Source organism: Puma concolor, chromosome C1 (assembly GCF_028749965.1).
Source record: "Puma concolor isolate L17-30 chromosome C1, mPumCon1.1.hap2, whole genome shotgun sequence".
NCBI classification, from domain to species: Eukaryota; Metazoa; Chordata; class Mammalia; order Carnivora; family Felidae; genus Puma; species Puma concolor.
The window spans coordinates 7,004,888-7,022,557 of record NC_141674.1 but is presented as its reverse complement, the minus strand read 5'-3'; the positions used below and the strand labels follow the sequence as shown (position 1 = coordinate 7,022,557).

General features: G+C 52.7%; 1 protein-coding gene across 1 annotated transcript in view; it reads left to right on the top strand.

Moving 5' to 3' along the window:
* The first annotated feature begins 449 nt into the window (after nucleotides 1–449).
* The window catches only part of CTNNBIP1 (catenin beta interacting protein 1), a 51,221-nt gene continuing 34,000 nt past the window's right edge, over nucleotides 450–17,670 (top strand). Inside the window, exon 1 of the mRNA XM_086715615.1 lies at nucleotides 450–628. The gene's annotated coding sequence lies outside the window, so the exon portion shown is untranslated. The remainder of the gene's footprint in view (nucleotides 629–17,670) is intronic.

The following is a 17,670-nucleotide window of genomic DNA, read 5'->3' as shown; positions in this document are numbered from 1 at the left end:
CTCCTCCTCGGAGCCCCCGCCCCCCTATCCTTACCCACCCTCCCCGCCCCCGCTCCGCTCCACCCCTTTGCTCTGAGCGGGGCTGGGCCACCACTCACGACCCAGTTCCACCCGCCCATTTCGTGGCCCCGCCCCAGAATCCCTGGCCCCACCCTTCTCCCGAGCAGCCCAATGAGCGTCCCCGCGCGCGCCCCAGCACCATCCCCGTACGCGGGAGGTCCCGCCCCACGGGCCGGTTTAACCACTGAGCGTGCCCGCACACGCCGGGGCCCCGCCCCGCCCCCAGGCCCCGCCCCCGGCGCCGGCCCTCCTCCCCTCCCCCCCACCCCCGAGGCCTTGCGGTGGCCGCGCCTCCGCCGCCCGTGAGGAGCCAGATGCCGCCCCCTCCGCCGGTCCCTCCCCCGGCGGCCTGGCGCCTCCCTCCCTCCCCGCCGCGGTGACTCACGGAGCGGGAGGCGGAGGCTCTGGCGGCCGCTCCCGCTGCTGCTGCTGCTGCCGCCGCCGCTGCCGCTGCTGCTGCTGCTGCTGCCGCCGCGGCTGCTCCGGCTGAGCGCGCCCCGGAACAGGCCGCCGCGCGCCGTGCACGGACCCGCAGCCCCCGCCGGCCCGGCCGGGTCGGGCGGCCCAGGTAAGCGCCGAGGCCGGCCCGCGCCCGCAGCGCCCGGGCCCGCGCCGCGCCGGGGCTCGGGGGAGCCTCCGGCCCTTTGTCTCCCGGGGAGGGGCCGCGGAGGGCGCCCCCGACCCCTCTCGGACCCCCCGGCTGGCCCCCGGCGCGGCGCCCTGGTCTGGGCCGGGCCTCCTCGTCCCGCCGGGTCGCCGCTGCCTCCCCGCCGCTCGCCGCCCGCGACCCCGCCGCAGACCACCCTCCAGCCGTCCTCACCTCCGCCCAGGGGTCGCCTCCACAGGTGTCCGAGCCACCCACTCTGTTGTTCACCCCACCGCGTCGGCGTGCTTGTCACCGGCTGTCAGCACTCGGGTCCCGCGCCCTCCTGACCCTCCCCTCACCTGCTCCCCACGCTCAGCATCCCGACCCCCTGTACAGAGCCCCTCCATATTTCCCCAAACTAAATGCTGCTGAGGTCTGGCCCCTGGACCGCCCTTCCTCTCTCTGTCTCTGTCTCTCTCGCGCGCGTGTGACTGGGCTGTTTCCTCGTTCCACCTCTCCTGGGGAGTGTTCCTGGACGGTGCACAGTATAGGCACACGTTTCACCTGTCTGGCGGGTGTCTATACATACGTGAGCCTGCAAAATGAACCACTGAGAGCCCCAAACTGCACTTGTCACCTCCTTTTCACCACCCCCACCCAGCCACCTTCCTTATTCTTGGACCTGGTAACCAAGGCACGTAGATAGGTCTGGACACCCAACCTCGGTGAGGCCCCACACGCCTCCCTCTCTCTTGTGTGCTGACCTTGTCTGAGCAGGTACCTGCTGTGCAGTTAGCCCCTGGGAAGGCCGAGGAGGCTTGTGCTGGCAGCAAATCAAGAGTTTTATGAATAATGAGATCTGTGGCTTGCAGCACCTCCTATCTGAGAATCTAAGCATGCTCTGGCTGTTAATTATTTTGTCTCCTGTCACTCACCCAACTTAGGGAAGTGTGCCTGGCCGACTGCTGGGTAAATTGAGGCACAGGGTGTGTCAGGAAGGGACCTGGAGGCAAGTCAGAGTTTGTCCTGAGGTTTTGTTCCCAAGTGCCTTGCGTCTTAGCTCCCTGGGACAAGTACTGAGCTCTTTCTTGTTCCTGACTTTAGACCCTGAGTGATACTCATCTTTGGGGCCATTGAAGTGTTTTCTCTGACTTCAAGCAGCACTTTGAATCATTAAAAAAAAAAAAAAAAAAAAAAGGTGCAAGCTGTTGAATGTCAGTGTGAGTTTCATGGTTTCCTGATGGAGTTAGTGGGCCTTGTAAATGCAAGTTGCCTCTGTAGGATGGAGATTCGTCTGTTTAGCAGTGAGTGCTCCCTATGTGACAGGCACCATGACAAACGGTGGGGCTACAGGGGTGCACGTAGACATAGCCCCCGCCCTCCCATAGCTGGCGTTCTAAAGAGGGAGGAGTAAACAAATAAGCAGACAAAATCATTTCAGTGGTGCTGAGTGCTATGAAGAACCAGTTTGGATTTTATTCCAAGCGCAGTTAGAAGCTATTAGAGGATTTTCAGCAGAGAGCTGATAAGATCTAAGTTTTCCAAGATTGCTCTGGCTGCTGTGTAGAGATCTGATTGTGAGGTGCAAAGGCAGAAGCAGGGATACTGGTCAGGAGGTAGACTCCTGCAGCTTCCGGGCGAGAGATGATGGGGGCTTGGAGGACCAGGATGGTAGCAGTAAAAGTGAAGGGGTGAAATCAGTCTCCTCCCTCCCCCTCCCGCAGGAGAGCTGAGAGCTATAAAGCAAAACTTCAGGCAACGCCGATTCAGATTCCCATGCCTAGCAGATAAGTTTTGGATTATACTCAGGTCTGGCTCAGCAAACCTTACTCAGCACCTGTCGTGAGCCAGGTACTGCGCTAAGACTCCAGGGATACAGACGTGAACTGGGTGGAGAGGGAGTGTTCTCCACATTACAGCGACATGCTCACAGAGGGATCACCCCCTTCTTGACGGAAGAGGATTTGTGGGTTTAAAAACCAGTTAGAGGGGCGCCTGGGGGGCTCAGTCGGTTGAGCGTCTGACATCGGCTCAGGTCGTGATCTCGCGGTCCGTGAGTTCGAGCCCCGCTTCGGGCCCTGTGCCGACAGCTCAGAGCCTGGAGCCTGCTTTGGATTCTGTGTCTCCCTCTTTCTCTGCCCCTCCCCTGCTCACACTCTGTCTCTCTCTCTCTCAAAAATAAATAAGCATGAAAAGAAAAATTTTTTTAATTAAAAAATAAAACAACAGAGGTGGAGGGGGCTCTACCAGTGGGTTTCGTTCCCGTCTCAGGCTGCCCTATTTAAATGGGAGCATTATTATTACCTTGCCGGTGCTGTGAAATGTTTCTCAGGGAGACTGGGACTGTTCTCAGTCTCAGTTGTGAGAACAACTCAGTGGCCATGCACTTGAACTGTTAACCAGAATAAAACTTGATCTCTTTTCCCATCCAAATCTGTGCTGTCAGAACATGTCCGAGCTAGAGGACCTTGGGAATTGTGTAGGCCAGCGCCCCCCCCGCCCCTCCCCCCCCCCCCCCCCCCCCCCCGCCTTTCCTGGTTGGGTATCTATGGCCCCTAGAGGCTATATCCCATAGCAGTTAGTACATTTTTTAATGGTACCCGTCACTTCCTACCTGTTTCGGTTCCAAGGGTACCTGTGTGACTCTAGGCTTTCTGAGGCCAGGATCTCCGGGGGATTCATCTTTGCATCCCTCACCACGTCAAGATCAGTGTCCTGCACAAAAAGTAAACTCATGCAGTATCGGTTGACTTGCCTGGGTGTCCCAGCACCTAAAACCGGGACTCGGGAACCCTGTCCCTGTCTTGACATCAGACCACACTTCCTTGCAGATCCCTCCTCTTCCAGGGTGCAGGAAAGGGGTATGGCCAGCAGTGTCCATGTCACTGAGCTCACAGAACAGGGCAGCCCTTCCCTGATGGATCCGCTCTCTCTCCAGCCCTGCCTACAGAGAACAGCTGTGGAGGGTGCTGACTGAGTAGTTATTTGCCACCCAGCAAATATGAAGTGTAGCTCTTAATTAGACCATGGACTTTGTACCGAGACTATCTGGGTTTGGATCTTGGTTTCTTTCATCATGAGCTGCGCGATCTTCAGCAAGTAATGTAACCTCTCTGTGCCTCAGTTTCCCCATCTGTAAAATAATAATACTTCAGGGAGTTGTTGGGAGCATTAAATCAGAGCATTAAATCAGGTAATACCTATTGTGGGTTTTTTTTTTAATTTTTAATTTAATTTTATTAAAAACTTTCTTTTAATGTTTATTTTTTAGAGAGAGAGAGACAGAGTGTGAGCGGCGAGGGGCAGAGAGAGAGGGAGACACCGAATCTGAAGCAGGCTCCACGCTCTGAGCTGTCAGTGCAGGGCCCAAGGTCGGGTTTGAACTCACAAACTGTGAGATCATGACCTGAGCTGAAGTCAGACGCTTAACCGACTGAGCCACCCAAGTGCCCCTCCGCCCCCCCCCCCCACGCTGTGGGTTTTTTTAGAGTTTATTTATTTATTTTTTGAGAGAGAGAGCACGAGTGGGGGAGAGGCAGAGAGAGAGGATCCCAAGCAGGCTCCACACCGTTAGTGCAGGGCCAGATGTGGGACTCGAACCCACGAACCATGAGATTATGACCTGAGCTGAAGTCAAGAGTCAGACACTTAATAAACTGAGCCACCCAGACGCCCCAGGGTGTAATACCTGTAAGATGCTTAGAACAGCACTGAGCACTTGTATGCGCTTGAAGTAGTGGTTACTAGTTCACTGTTATTTATTTATCTGTTTCTTATCTGCCACCAGAATTTAAGCTCTTTTCGGGTAGAGATTTTGCCCTTTTTTTTTTTTTTTGGTTTACTGTTGTAGTCCAGTGCCTAAACTCTGTAGGCACTCAGTAAACATTTGTTAAACTGAATGACTTATCGAACAGCTATTATGTGCCAGGCACTGTCGTGGGTGCTGGGGATACAGCCAAGAACAAGACGGCCAAGATGCATGGTCCAACGGAGTTTGTATTCTGGCGGGAGAGATGGGCAGAGGTGGACCAGATAACGCAGGATGGTGAAAAGAGATACAGGGCGAATGAAACAGGGCACTAAGATGGAGATAACCGGGATAAGGGTCAGGGGCTCTAGCTAGCTCTCAGGAGGTGACTTTGAATGGGGACCCAGATGACGGGCAGAGAGGACAGCAGGAGCCACAAGCCCAGTGGGACTGGAATGTGGTGAGTGAGGAGTTGATAGGGGCCGGATCTGCGGCCACGGTGAGGAGTTTGGATTTTACTCCTCGATTCTGCACAGTGGGAATCCATCCGTGCTAGGAGAAAGAGCAGGATGCTAGGAGACCAGTGAATCGGCTCTCCTCGTCCTGGGAAGGCTTTTGGAGGCCAGCAGGCTCGTAGTGTTGAGTTTATTCCCATCAGGTTCCTCATGTCTCTGGCCTAGGTCCCCAGGGGACGTGGGAGCCATCGCCTAGATTAACAAAGGCCCAGATGCGTGTCTATGTGTCCTGCACATTCCGGTGAGCCTTCTTTTCCCCCTGAGATTGAGGGTTCTCAGTTTCTTGAATTGAATGAATGAGCGTCGCCAGCCCTTAGCATCTTGCCCTGTATAGCGGCATGGCCTGTGTCCTCTGCTCCTGTCTGCATGAGTTAGAGCTTCTTATGTTGGTAGTGTCACTAAAGTAACATTGGAGCTTTGCCACACACATATGTGTCACAGCGTCTTTGTTGGGGGTATACGGGGATTGACCGGGTAGCTTTCCTCCCCCGCCCCCCACCCCTCCACCCTTCTCTTCCAGTCCCCGCTGAGGATCACCAGGCCCTCTGTAGAGGGTCAGGCCACTCTGTCACCTCTGACGCCTCCTGTTTGGTCACTTGATCGGGAACGCGGTAGTACCTAGAAAGCCTTGGCCGTCTTTAGTCTGGGCTGAGTGGAGTTGGGAAGCTTAGCAGAGCACTCAGAAATGGCATTTAAAACCCAGGGGTCCAGCTCGCCAGGAATCTGGAGCTGGCCTCTTTAGCCTGGGTGCTGTGGCAGCTTTTCAGACCCTCACTCGGGCATCCCCCCTTGTCAGGTGGTGTTCACAGAGCCACTTGCTCCGCTAACCTTGAGAGGTCAACACGAGTTAGTAGGGGGAATCCAAACTTGGTGTTGCAAGTCACTTTCAGGCTCCTGGGACATTTTATTGGCGGAATCCAAAATGCCTGTTAGTCATACGTCATCTGTAGCCTTGTAAAAACTAAACCCAGAGTGGGTACAACCCTTTTCCCAAGTCACTTTTTTTTTTTTTTTTTCAACGAGAGTGACACGTGCTCATTTAGGAAATGGATGGAAGTGCCGTCCTACGTCCACTGTCTCACTTAACCCTCGGCCTACTTTCTGAGATAACGCGCTTAGTACCATTTGACATACTCAGGAGCTGAGGCCCGGAAGGGTTAAGTAACGTGCTGGAGATCAAGCTAATCAGGAACAGAGTCGGGATTCAAACCCAGGCAGTGTGTCTTCTGAGCACAAGCTCAGAGCCCCATGTGAGATACTGCTTCTCAGCAGAAACAACAGAGAAGGAAAAAAAAAATCTCTTCAGCCCAGCGTGGGTGACTGTTAGGGTGGCCAGAGTTAGCTCACTGGCTGCTGCAAAGAGTTTGAATCCTACGCCCTTTCCCTGTCTCATCTGACCTTGGGCAAGCTAATTAACCTCCCTTTGCCTTACTTTCCCCAACTGTAAATGGGGATAATGATACTTACACCTTCATAGCTCCCAGGGGCATTGTGATGTTTGAGCCAAAGTGCTTTTGAACTTCTTTTATGAAAGGGCACCGAGCACCAATTGCTGTTACACTTGGTTATTAAAGACCTATTAGTTCCTGATCCTCCAGGAAGCCTCGTTAAAAGGGGAAGACAACAGTCCACAGAGGGAGAGGTGTCCTTCCAATGGTGGGCCCGGCCGGACCAAAGCATCAGTCCTGGTTTCTTAGGGACTGAGGGTCATGAATGTTTCTACATTTTTCCTGGTTGTGTTGTATCGTATAAGCTTCTGTAAGCAGGTCTGTGCACGGTGCATCGCGGCACAATCGAGGGCTGCTGATGGCAAGGCAGAGAAGGGGGTTAAAGGGCTTGGTTTCTAATCCTGGCTATGATGTCTTTATGAGATGAGCCAAGAACACAGAGATACCAAGAAGTGATGGCTGTCTTCCATTCGTCTTTCCTTCCTACCCTCTTTCCTTCTGATGATTCACTGATTCAATTAATAAATATTTATTGAGCTTTTATTATGATCTGGGTCCCATGGTAGGCACTGGGAATACTGTGGTGGGCAGGGTAAAAATAGTTCTTCTGCATCAAAGCTTATAGTGTAAAGCCAAGAGGCTTATTATCTAGTTGGAGTCCTGTGAATCAAGAAAGAACGTGTTGGGGGCGCCTGGGTAGCTCAGTCGGTTGAGTGTCTGACTTCAGCTCAGGTCATGATCCCACAGCTCATGGGTTTGAGCCTCGCGTCTGGCTCTGTGCTGCCAGCTCAGAGCCTGGAGCCTGCTTTGGATTCTGTGTCTCCCTCTCTCAGCCCCTCCCCTGCTCATGCTCTGTCTCTCTCTTTTTCAAATATAAATAAACACTTAAAAAGAAGAAGAAGAAGAACGTGTTGGTGAGTGTTTTGAACGCTCGGGGGAAGAGTCAGGATATAATTTCCGGGTGTACGTGTTAGCTCCCATAGGCACCTGCCCTAGTGGGCATTAAGACAGAGGACTGTGTTTGTCTTCCCAGAAGAGCAAGAGAAGAATTAACAGGAAAAAAAAAAAAAAAAGAATTAATAGAAGAGAGCCCTTCTGTGTCATACTTCCCAAAAGCTGCACTTGATGTGGCAGTATGAACTCATTTCCACTTAAAGCCATAACCCTTTGTTACTTGAGTTCAAGTCAGGGAGGAAGGATCGTAGGTTCCTCCCAAAGGTTTTGAATTTATGCCACCAATCTGGTGCGTTTCTTAAGAAAGACCACCAGACCTTGTCTCTCCAGAATTCTCTCCCTGCCTGTAGGTGTCCTGCCAACTTTGGAAAGCAGGCTTCTGACGGCCGGTGGGCTACGGGGCCAGGGGTTTGGAGCTCTCCAGCAGGCCTGCAGGGCTCCTGAGGGAACTGATACCTGCGGTCACCTGTGTGGGGTCAGTATATACAGAGTGGGGCCGGAGGCTTATTTCTTCCCTAAGTCTTGCCAGCTTCAGGCCTCAGGATCCCTTCAAAGAACGAGGTCAGGGAGGCCCCGCAGGTCATGGGAAAGCACACAGTGTTCTTCCTCTGTCCCTCCGGCAGGGCTGGGGTGGAGAGGGCAAAGGGCTGACAGAGGCATCTGCCCATATCCAGAGTGGGAGGAGGACCCAGGACAGCATACTCCCGGGTGATGTTACTTTCACCCAGACCCTGACCTGTCCCTGCCTTCCTGGAGCTAATCAGCTGCCCGTTCAGTCCGGGGCTCCTAATCACTCGCTGTCGGATCAGGAGGAAATGGCCGGCAGGGAGGCCTGGTCCCTCAAACCACCCCCTGCCCCCCTCCCCTCCCCGACCTCTTTAAGCGTGCTTGGAGCCCAGTGACACTGGTTCAGCTGGGGAATGTGACCTACTTCCATGTCCCCTCCCACGTGGAGAGCTGGGTGGGAGGCTTTTGGAGACCAGCTCCAATTAAGGTTTTTTCAGGCCTGAGTATCTCCTGAGTGTCCCACCCACATGTTTCCTGCTGCTGGAACCCTGTGGTCCATGCCCCTGAGCTGAATAACAGCTCCAAGACAGATGAAGTCACCGCCTCGTCATCCCGCAGTCCTGGATTCTGCAGGCAGGGCTTCCTGTGGGGATCAGGATCCCCGTGGGTTCAGACACCTTTCGTGACGGGGGCCCCACCCTGGTTCTTCCTGCTAAATCATCAGGCAAACCAGAGACCCCATTTCCGAGGACATGGGTTAGCCCTGACACCCCCCACCCCCAGCCCCTGCCCAGACCAGGGCCCCACGGCCCCCTGCCCTGGGCTGCCCCGGCTTCCCACAGACTCCTCCCCGCCATCATCCCTCACAGAATGTTCTTCTGCTGCGGGAATACGAACTGAAACATGTTTTGGACCTTCTAGGTTTCTTCTCTTTTCTTCAGGTAGAAAACATTTGAATGATTTTCGCTTTGTAATTTTGTTTCTCAGGTGGGGGTAGGGATGGGGAGTGGAAGAAGGCTGATTTATAGCCATGAAGATGTGAATACTACCAAGATGACTGGGGGATTTTAAGTCGGTAAAGTGGTAGTTCCGAGCCCCTGAATGATCCAATCTTTTTTTTTTTTTTTTTAGTTTATTTATTTATTTTGAGAGAGAGAGAGAGAGAGCAGGGGAGGGGCAGAGAGAGGGGGACAGAGGATCCAAAGCAGGCTCTGCACCGACCGCAGAGAGCCCAATGTGAGGCTTGAACTCACACATCGTGAGATCATGACCTGAGCCCAAGTTGGATGCTTAATCGACTGAGCCCCCCCAGGCGCCCCTACAATCTTATTTACAAAGGTCGGAGCAAAAGGTGGAAGGGAAACTGCCAAGGTCAGCTCGGGGAGGCAGTGGTCTCAGACCCATGTGAGTGCCATCGCTGAGCGTGCGTTCAGCTTCCTGACTGAGGCAGAGGGTGTGTCACCCCCTCCCGCGCCCCCCCCCCCCCCCGTCCGTCCCCGCTGTGGGCACTGCCCGGTGGCCTCTTCAGGCACGTGGCATTCCTCTGGCCGACCACTGGAGTTGCAGGAAGATGGGGAGCAGTGGTTTTTAGGAGGACACGGTGGGGCCTCTAAGCCCGGAGGCTGGCTGTGGGGTGTCTCTCCAGGGGCCTGGCTCTGCTCTCCTGCACGGGGCAGCCTTCTGGAGCTTACGGTAGAGCAGAGCCTGGCAGAAGTCCTTTATCCCTCGTGCCCCTCGCCTCACGTTCGCGGAGGTGGTGGCCCCCACCTTCGGTCTCCGAGGGAGAGAAGAGGCTTGTGAGGCCTGACAGCTGGGACAGGGGAGCTCGGATGCTCAACACCAGGTACTTCCCGGGCCAGCCGGACCACCCAGAGGAAGAGCTGTCTTTTATTGTCCTCTTTCGACCCCATTTCACTTCCTTTAACAGAATATCACTCACTTCTTTTGGACTGGGTAATCTAGATGGAGTACAGAATTCAGAAGCCTCTGTGGTGAAAGCCTAGTCCGCCTTCCCGCCTGGAGTCCCAGCCCCAGAAGAGACCAGTGTCAGCCAGTGTCCTGTGCATCTTAACCAGAGACACTCTACACGTGTACAAACGTACCATGCACACGTGTGATCACACACATGCCTGACAGGCCCTGGTTTTTCCCACTGTGATACACAGCATTCTGCACCTTACTCCACACTAAATCCTGCAACTGGGGCACCTGGCCGGCTCAGTCGGAAGAGCGTGCAAGTCTTGATCTCTCGGTCGTGAGTTCGAGCCCCACACTGGGTGTAGAGATTACTTAAAGGAATAAATAAATAAAAACTTCAAAAAAAAAAATACTGGAACTCATTCTATACCAACACCATCATCGTTACATCAAGCTACTACCTCTCAAGCACTACCTGTGTGCTGAATATTGCTCTATCTATCTGCCCAACCCTAAGATCAAGAGTCTCATGCTCTACCAACTGAGCCAGCCAGGCGCCCCAACAAGGAATATTCTTTTTTTTTTTTAAGTTGTTTTTAATCTTTGTTTATTTTTGAGAGAGAGAGCACGCACTAGCAGTGGAGGGGCAGAGAGCGAGGGAGACACAGAATCTGAAGCAGGCTCCAGGCTCTGAGCTATCAGCACAGAGCCTGATGCGGTGCTCGAACCCATGAACCACAAGTTTATGACCTGAGCTGAAGTCAATGCTTAACTGACTGAGCCCCCCAGGCGCCCCAGGGAATATTCTTATACACATATTTTTATGGGTTTGTCTAAGGGTGTCCAGAGGACAAGTTCTAGCTGAGTTGCTAGAGTAGAGCAAAGGGTGCATCTGATCAGATTTTCAGTATTGACAGATGCCCTCCATGGAGACGGTAACATTTTATATGCCCATTAAAATTGTACAAGAATACCTATTTCCCCCATCCCATGGCAGAAGTTGTCAAACTTTTTTGATTGTTCCTAACCTGATAAGTTAGAGGTGGTATATCATTAAAAAATTTTTTTTTCTTTAACATTTATTTATTATTGAGAAACAGAGAAAGACAGAGCATGAGCAGGGGAGGGGCAGAGAGAGAGGAGACACAGAATCCGAAGCAGGCTCCAGGCTCTGAGCTGTCAGCACAGAGCCCAACGCGGGGCTCGAACTCACGAACCGTGAGATCATGACCTGAGCCGAAGTCGGATGCTTAACCAACTGAGCCACCCAGGCGCCCCAAGAGGTGGTATATCATTATAATTTTAATTTGCGTTTTCCTTATGAGGAAAGAAGGGACTTTTTCATTTCATAGCTTTAAGAGCCATTTATGAACAACGTGTTATATTGTTTGCCCTTTTCTTTCTTGAGTTGGCAGTCTTTTATTACTGATCTACAGGTGTTCTTTATATATTAAAAAAGTTTGTCCTATGGCTGGACTAAATAATCAAAAGAATAATTACACATATTTCAACAATTTGTCATTATTCTCTTGATTATATCTTTCTATGCAGAGTTTTGATTTTTGTATGATCGAATTTTCAAATCTTTTATAATGTTTAGGTTTCATTTAATATTATTTTCTTCTCTCACCGTTTTCTTTTCCCGTGTTTTCACACAATATGCCTACTCTCTATTTTAGATATTTAAAGCTTTGCTCCATGACCAGTGGATCAAACCCAGAGGCACCAGAAACGGGGCAAGCCGGCATTGTGTGCCTCCAGTAGAGCACTGGCAACATCGGCTCTGATAGCTTCTTGCCAAACGGTTAGCCTTATTCTAATTCTAGGGAACAGTTGGGCAAATCCAGATTGTGGGATGTCCTAAAGACAACATTTCCTGGACTCTAAACAATGTTCATGGCACGACAGACAAGGAGAAGCTGGTGAACCATTCCAGGCGAAGGGAGTTGAAAGAGCAGGGCATCAGATGCACCTGTGATTCCTCCATTGGATCCTGGATGGAAAAACCAGTGCCAGCCAGGGCACCTGGCCGGCTCAGTTGGTGGAGCGCACAGCTCTTGATCTTGAAGTTGTGAGTTTGATCCCCACACTGGGTGTAGAGATGACTTAAAAATAAAATCTTGAGGGCGTGGCTGGGTGTCTCAGTCGGTTGAGCGTCTGATTCTTGATTTCAGCTCAGGTCATGATCTTGCGGTTCGTGAGTTCGAGCCCCTCATTGGGCTCTGCACTGGCAGCGAGGAGCCTGCCTGGGATTCTCTCTCTCCCTCCCTCTCTCTCTGTCTCTCTCTGTCCCTCCCTTGCTCATGTTCTCTCTCTCTCTTTCTCAAAATAAATAAATTTATTTAAAATAAATAAATAATAAAATCTTGGAAGGAAAGAAAGCGGGAAGGAAGGAAGAAAAACAGTGATGGCCAAAGTGAGGGTCAGGGGAGCTGAGGAAACTGGAACTGGGTGTGCATGAGAAAATACTACTGGGTCGATATTATGTTCCTTGGGGGTGCAAATGATGTTCCTTGGGGGTTCCTGGGTCCTGGTTATATGTAGGAGGATGGCCTTAGGAGACAGCCATGAGACATTTAGCAAAGCGTCGTGATATCTGCAACTGACTTTCAAATGGCTCAGGAAGAAGACCATCCCTGTATACCCACAACACGAAGCATGAAACAAACGTGGCGAATGGTAACAAGTGGTGTCTCTCGGGGCAGGTTTTGGGATGTTCCCTGTACTATTTCTTTCAGCTTTTTTGAAACTTTTCACCAGAAAAAGGTGAGGAGAAAAAACCCCCAACTTTGTTCCATCTGGAATCTATTTCGGTTCGGTTCCCTTGGCTTTGCCTGGCTCTCCTGGGTTATCGTCCTGGATTTCTGGCTTCTTTGCCCTTCTTTTCCAGGATGCACAGTTGTCTGCTTCTCTTTCTCTTAGGATCCTCCCTTTTAGGTGAGTTATTCTCTTCTGGACTTGGAAATTTTTATGACCTAGGATCTTTCTGGCAGGCTTACGTGATTCTAGAAGCAGGTGGGCAGCAGCGTGCACGGGTGCCTGTATTCTTGTTTCGTTTCTACATTGCTCCAAGTAAATTTGCAAGGAAGTTTAGTTCTCTGAGACTGAAAGCCTTAATCCTCGGGGATACCATCAAATGAGTACGTAGCATCATTAACCTTTCTCTCAGCGAAACTTGAGAGAAGCTTTTTCTTCTCAGCCGAGAGTTTTTCAAGAGGTCAGCTTCTGCTTGCGTTATGTGGCTGTGGGCTTGTAAAAGAGTCTTGTGTTTCATTTTACGAAACGTGACGGTCTTAGGTGAGTAAGCTGGCCTGTAAAACCAGGAGCCTTTTTGCCAGGGGAGTGGTAACGAGCCAGTTTTGCTGGGAGCTTCTGCTCCTCGTCCGTGGCTTGGTGACTAATGGTTTTGTGGCTTTGGGAACGAAGGGTGTCATTACAAACGGATGATGGGGATTTGGCTGCTAAACCGGATTATCTGGGTGTGCCTGGTCTGGGCGTTGATGCCTACACCCGTTGGGAATGGGGACAGTTTCTTTTTCAGAAACATGGACCCCAGCAGCCTCCGATCCATTTCGGTCCACTCTTCTGAGCTTCTCCATGGTGGCCTTGGCCCTGAGCAAACCCTCTAGGTGACTGTGGGTGGATTCCTGTTGCGTTAGGTGGTTTGTCTTCCCACCTCCTGGGAGCGCGTGTATTTTCCCTGGAAATGCCTTGCCTCTCCGTGGTTGCCCTCAGGCTGGAGTTTTGTGGCCCACTTGAAGTCCTTATCTTCATATTGCACCCCCCCCACACACACTCCCCGGCGAGTTGATAGAATAAACGCATGTGGATTCTGGAGTTGTCTTTGTTTAAAATATTTTTGTTTTTTTTAGTATCAGCTTGTCCAACATTTAGAGAGGGAGGAAACTGAGTCTCAGCAGCCTCTTGTGGGGAGGCTTCCTCCTTCCTTGGATTATTTTATTGTTCAGAGGTAGCCAGGGGGGGAAAGGAGAGGGAAGGTCAGCGCCTGCGGAATAGAGCAGCAGTCATCCAGACAAACAGAGTGGCTCCCGGGATGTGTGGGTATCATGAACCCTTGCAATTTGTAGCAATGGTATGTGCATGGTTTTGAGGCAAACAAACATACTTACACTTTATGCAAATGAGCACACACCTATGTGGAAAACTTACAGGAAAGAGGAGGCAGTGATCCTCAACCTTATTTTCTGGAGAGTTTATAGGAAGAATTTCCACCCAGGAGGCCATGCCTGGAGCCTGCCAGCTAGATCCCGAGGATAGTCATCTGCAGAGCTGGGTGGTGAGGAGGGGGCCGGCTCTGGAAGCCAGGAGGCTGCCAGCCTGCCGCCTCTGGGGGCACAGCTAGGGGGACTGAGCCCCCGCCCTGCAGGCCAACCCCATTGATTTAATGAGCTAATTCTCCCAACAGGAAGTTGGAGGCCTTCCTGGCCCTGGGATTCTGAGGGGATGCAGTGAACTCATTCAGGAAGCTGATTTATTTGAACCAATCATAAGAGACTTTAATGGAGGGAAGGGATGGAGAGCGGAGGCAAAGGGAGCAGAGTGGGAGAGGGCGGCGCCCCGGGCAGGGAGAGGGCAGCCGGGGCCATGCTCGGGCCTGCCTCTTAGAACAAGGCTTGTCCCTACCCTAACGAGGGGGGCATAAACGTGTCCATACATTTCTGCGCGAGGGGACCCCGTGCAGCTCTTGATAAATAAACAGCACTGTCAGTTTTTCCCTTTCTATTTAAAAAAATTTGGGGGGGTGGGGCGCCTGGGTGGCTCAGTCGGTTGAGCGTCCGACTTCCGCTCAGGTCATGATCTCACGGTCTGTGAGTTCGAGCCCCGCGCCGGGCTCTGTGCTGGCAGCTCGGAGCCTGGAGCCTGCTTTGGATTCTGTGTCTCCCTCTCTCTCTGCCCCTCCCCCGCTCATGCTCTGTCTCTGTCTCTCTCTCTCTCTCTCTCTGTGTCAAAAATAAACTTAAAAAAAAATTTTTTTTTTTTAATTTTAAAGTTGAAAATTTCCCAACTTAATTAAATATTTAAAATGGTGACTCTGCAAAAATCGACATAGCTGTGGGCCGTGAGGTTGACGGGGCTTCCATGGGTTGAAATCCTGGCCTCCTTCTCTGGCGGTTGACACGAGGGCCGTGAAGCCTCCCTGCCAGGCCCCAGCTCTGTCCCTCAGAAGACTGACCGGCCATCAAAGTGAGCTTTCCCCGGGTGAAGGGGGGCAGCGTGGTCAGCAAGCGGGGGCGGGGGGCACCTGAGATGTTGATCAAGGTCACAGGAGAGAAGAAGGGTCCTGCCTTCCGTCGGCAGCTTGCAGGGGGCGGCTTCCAACACTGCCAGGTGCTCGGCCCGCAGTGAGGGTCATCTGGCCTGGGAGACCTGGTGCCCAGGAGCGGGGCGAGTGTGCCCGCACCCGTGTGAGAACTGAAGCTTCCAGCTCCTACGTTCACTTATAAATAGACATTACCCACCCCCTGGAACCTGCCAGAGGCCGAGGGTCACGAATCTGACTGAATCAGAGGAAGATCCGGAGCGAGGTTTTGTAGGCGCTCTGGTTCCTGACTTCAGGTCTCCGGCTCCGGCTTGGCCAGGTTTCAGGGCTCCAGCTGTTCTCTGGGAAGAAAAAAGAATCTTTTAAAATTAGGTCAAAAGATGCCTTTTCCCTTCTGTCCTCATTCCCCTATTGTGCGAAGAGAAAACCACCACCACCACCTGCATATCCCTGGGTCAGAACCACAGCCTAGTGACTGAGGAGTGTCCCCCCTGCAGCTGCAGAAACTTCCTGGGGTTGTGGCCCCGCATTCCCTTCCTGTTTGCATTGTTCTCAGCTGAACCTCAAGAGGCTGTCAGAGCAGGCCTGCCAGGTACTCTTTCTTAGCCATAAAAAGGGGGGTTTCACTCGGCGCAGGACTTGAAGAGACCGCAGTCTCTGAGTAACTTTTTTTTTTTTAATCAATCAGGCCGAAATATAGGAGACATTTTTAAGCCAGAATTTCTAAACAGATGCCTTATATCAGTGCAGTCGCACCAACATTCTATGGCATATACACACAGGCCCCTTCCATCCCTCCATGTCTCAGATTCCCCGAGGTGAGGGCCTTGAGGCTGGGGGCTCCTTTGCGGTTCCCAAGTGAATCCCGGGCGGCACCATTGAATCCGTCCAGACTCTTCAGCACACAGCCCTCAGCCTGCAGGCTCTTCGAGGGCCCACGGAAATACTGGAGACTGAAGAAAAAGCGTCAGCCCCTTCTGTGAGTTGCAGAAGAATTATGTGTGGTGAGACGTGTGGCTTCATTTTAATGTCTCTGTAGAAGGCCGCTTCCAGTCTGGAGGTGGGGACAGCGGGGGGGCTGTGCTGGGGGCGGCGACAGGCGCTGTGAGCTGAGAAACCTGGGCGGGTGTGCAAACACAGGCCTCAGGGCAGCCCAGAGCAGAGAACAGCACTCTTCCGGAAAGGGCATTCCGGGCCAAGGGACCGGCGGCTGCTGAGGCCCAGAGGTGTCGAAGGGGCCCGGTGAGGCTGATAACTCCTGGGTGGCCCTGAGTGGACGTGGGGGCTCGAGAGTGCCTTGTGGGGGGCTGCCACGGGCATCCTAGGGTGTTCGGCATCATCCCTGGCCCCTACCCACCAGGATCCTCCCAGTTATGACATGACGATCAGAACCATCTCCAGACATGGCCAGATGCCCCCAACCGAGGACCCCCGCTGGCCCCCCCTCCCCACCAGTCAACCACCTGCCTCGGCCCAAGGGCGGAGTGGAGGGGGCCCTTGCTTCTCACCTCCTGTCCAGCATGCAGGTCTCCGGGGAGCTCTCTTGGGACAGGTCTGGGCCTGTCCCAAAGTCCTTTTGGTTTATACGACATGCCCACAGGTGCCACGTGTGAGTGCCCCGCAGGCCGAGCTCTGAGGGGGAGTCATCATGGAGGGAGGAAGCACCCCCACACCCCCGAGGCCCTCCTGGTGCTTCCGAGGCCCTCCTGGGCTGCCTTCCCAGCCTAACTGTGCTTTGATGCAGTTTGATGCCTTCACCATGGTCCTCAGGACAGCTGGGCGGGGTGTCTGCGCTCTGTTTGTTGTTGGGTTGTTTTGAATCGAGTTATGTGGATTCGATTTTAATGCCGCAGGAACCTTCACCGAAGGGCCTTCATCAGAGCGGTCTGCACCTGGAACAGGATGCGGCAGCCACATTGGCTGAAGGGCGGGTGTTTGGAGGTGTTTGGAGGGTGAACTTCAAGAATTCAGAATCACTCCTGTGCCCACGGGCCTGCGGCCAGATAGGAGCAGGCTCATCTGTACTGGGGCCTCAGAGCCGTTCCCCACAGCAGCGGGTGGGGCCACACGCAGCTCTCAGGGGGCCTTCCCTGGGCTCTGGGGGGGGGGGGCCCTCCGACTGCCTTGCCTTACCGTTTCCTCGTGGCTTTCCAGCGTTTTCCCAACCTTGTAATCTTGATTTCCAATCTGCAGAGAAGTTGAAATAGTAGTGAACTATGCCCTTTACCTAGTTTCACCAGTGTTAACTTTTTGCCATATTTGCTCACACACTGTCTCTGTGCACACTCACTCACACGCACACACACACATCTTTCTCCTGAACCATTTCGGAGTAAGCGGCAAGCATTGAGACATCTCATCCTTAAACACCTCAGCCTGTATCGCTTAAGGACCAGGATATTTTCCAGCGTAACCGAGATAAAATCACATTCAACACACACACCATTGATGCAATACCATTATCTAATCAATAGCCCCTAGTAAATTTTCCCTAATTGCTCAATAATGGCCTTGATGAATCCATTCCCCCCTCTCTCCAGGATCCCATCGAGGACTATTCACTGTGTTTAGTTGTTATGCTGCATTATCTTATTTTCCGATCAGCAGGAGTTGGGGGAGGGGTGGTGACTGGCTTTCTTCTTCTCTGCAAAGTG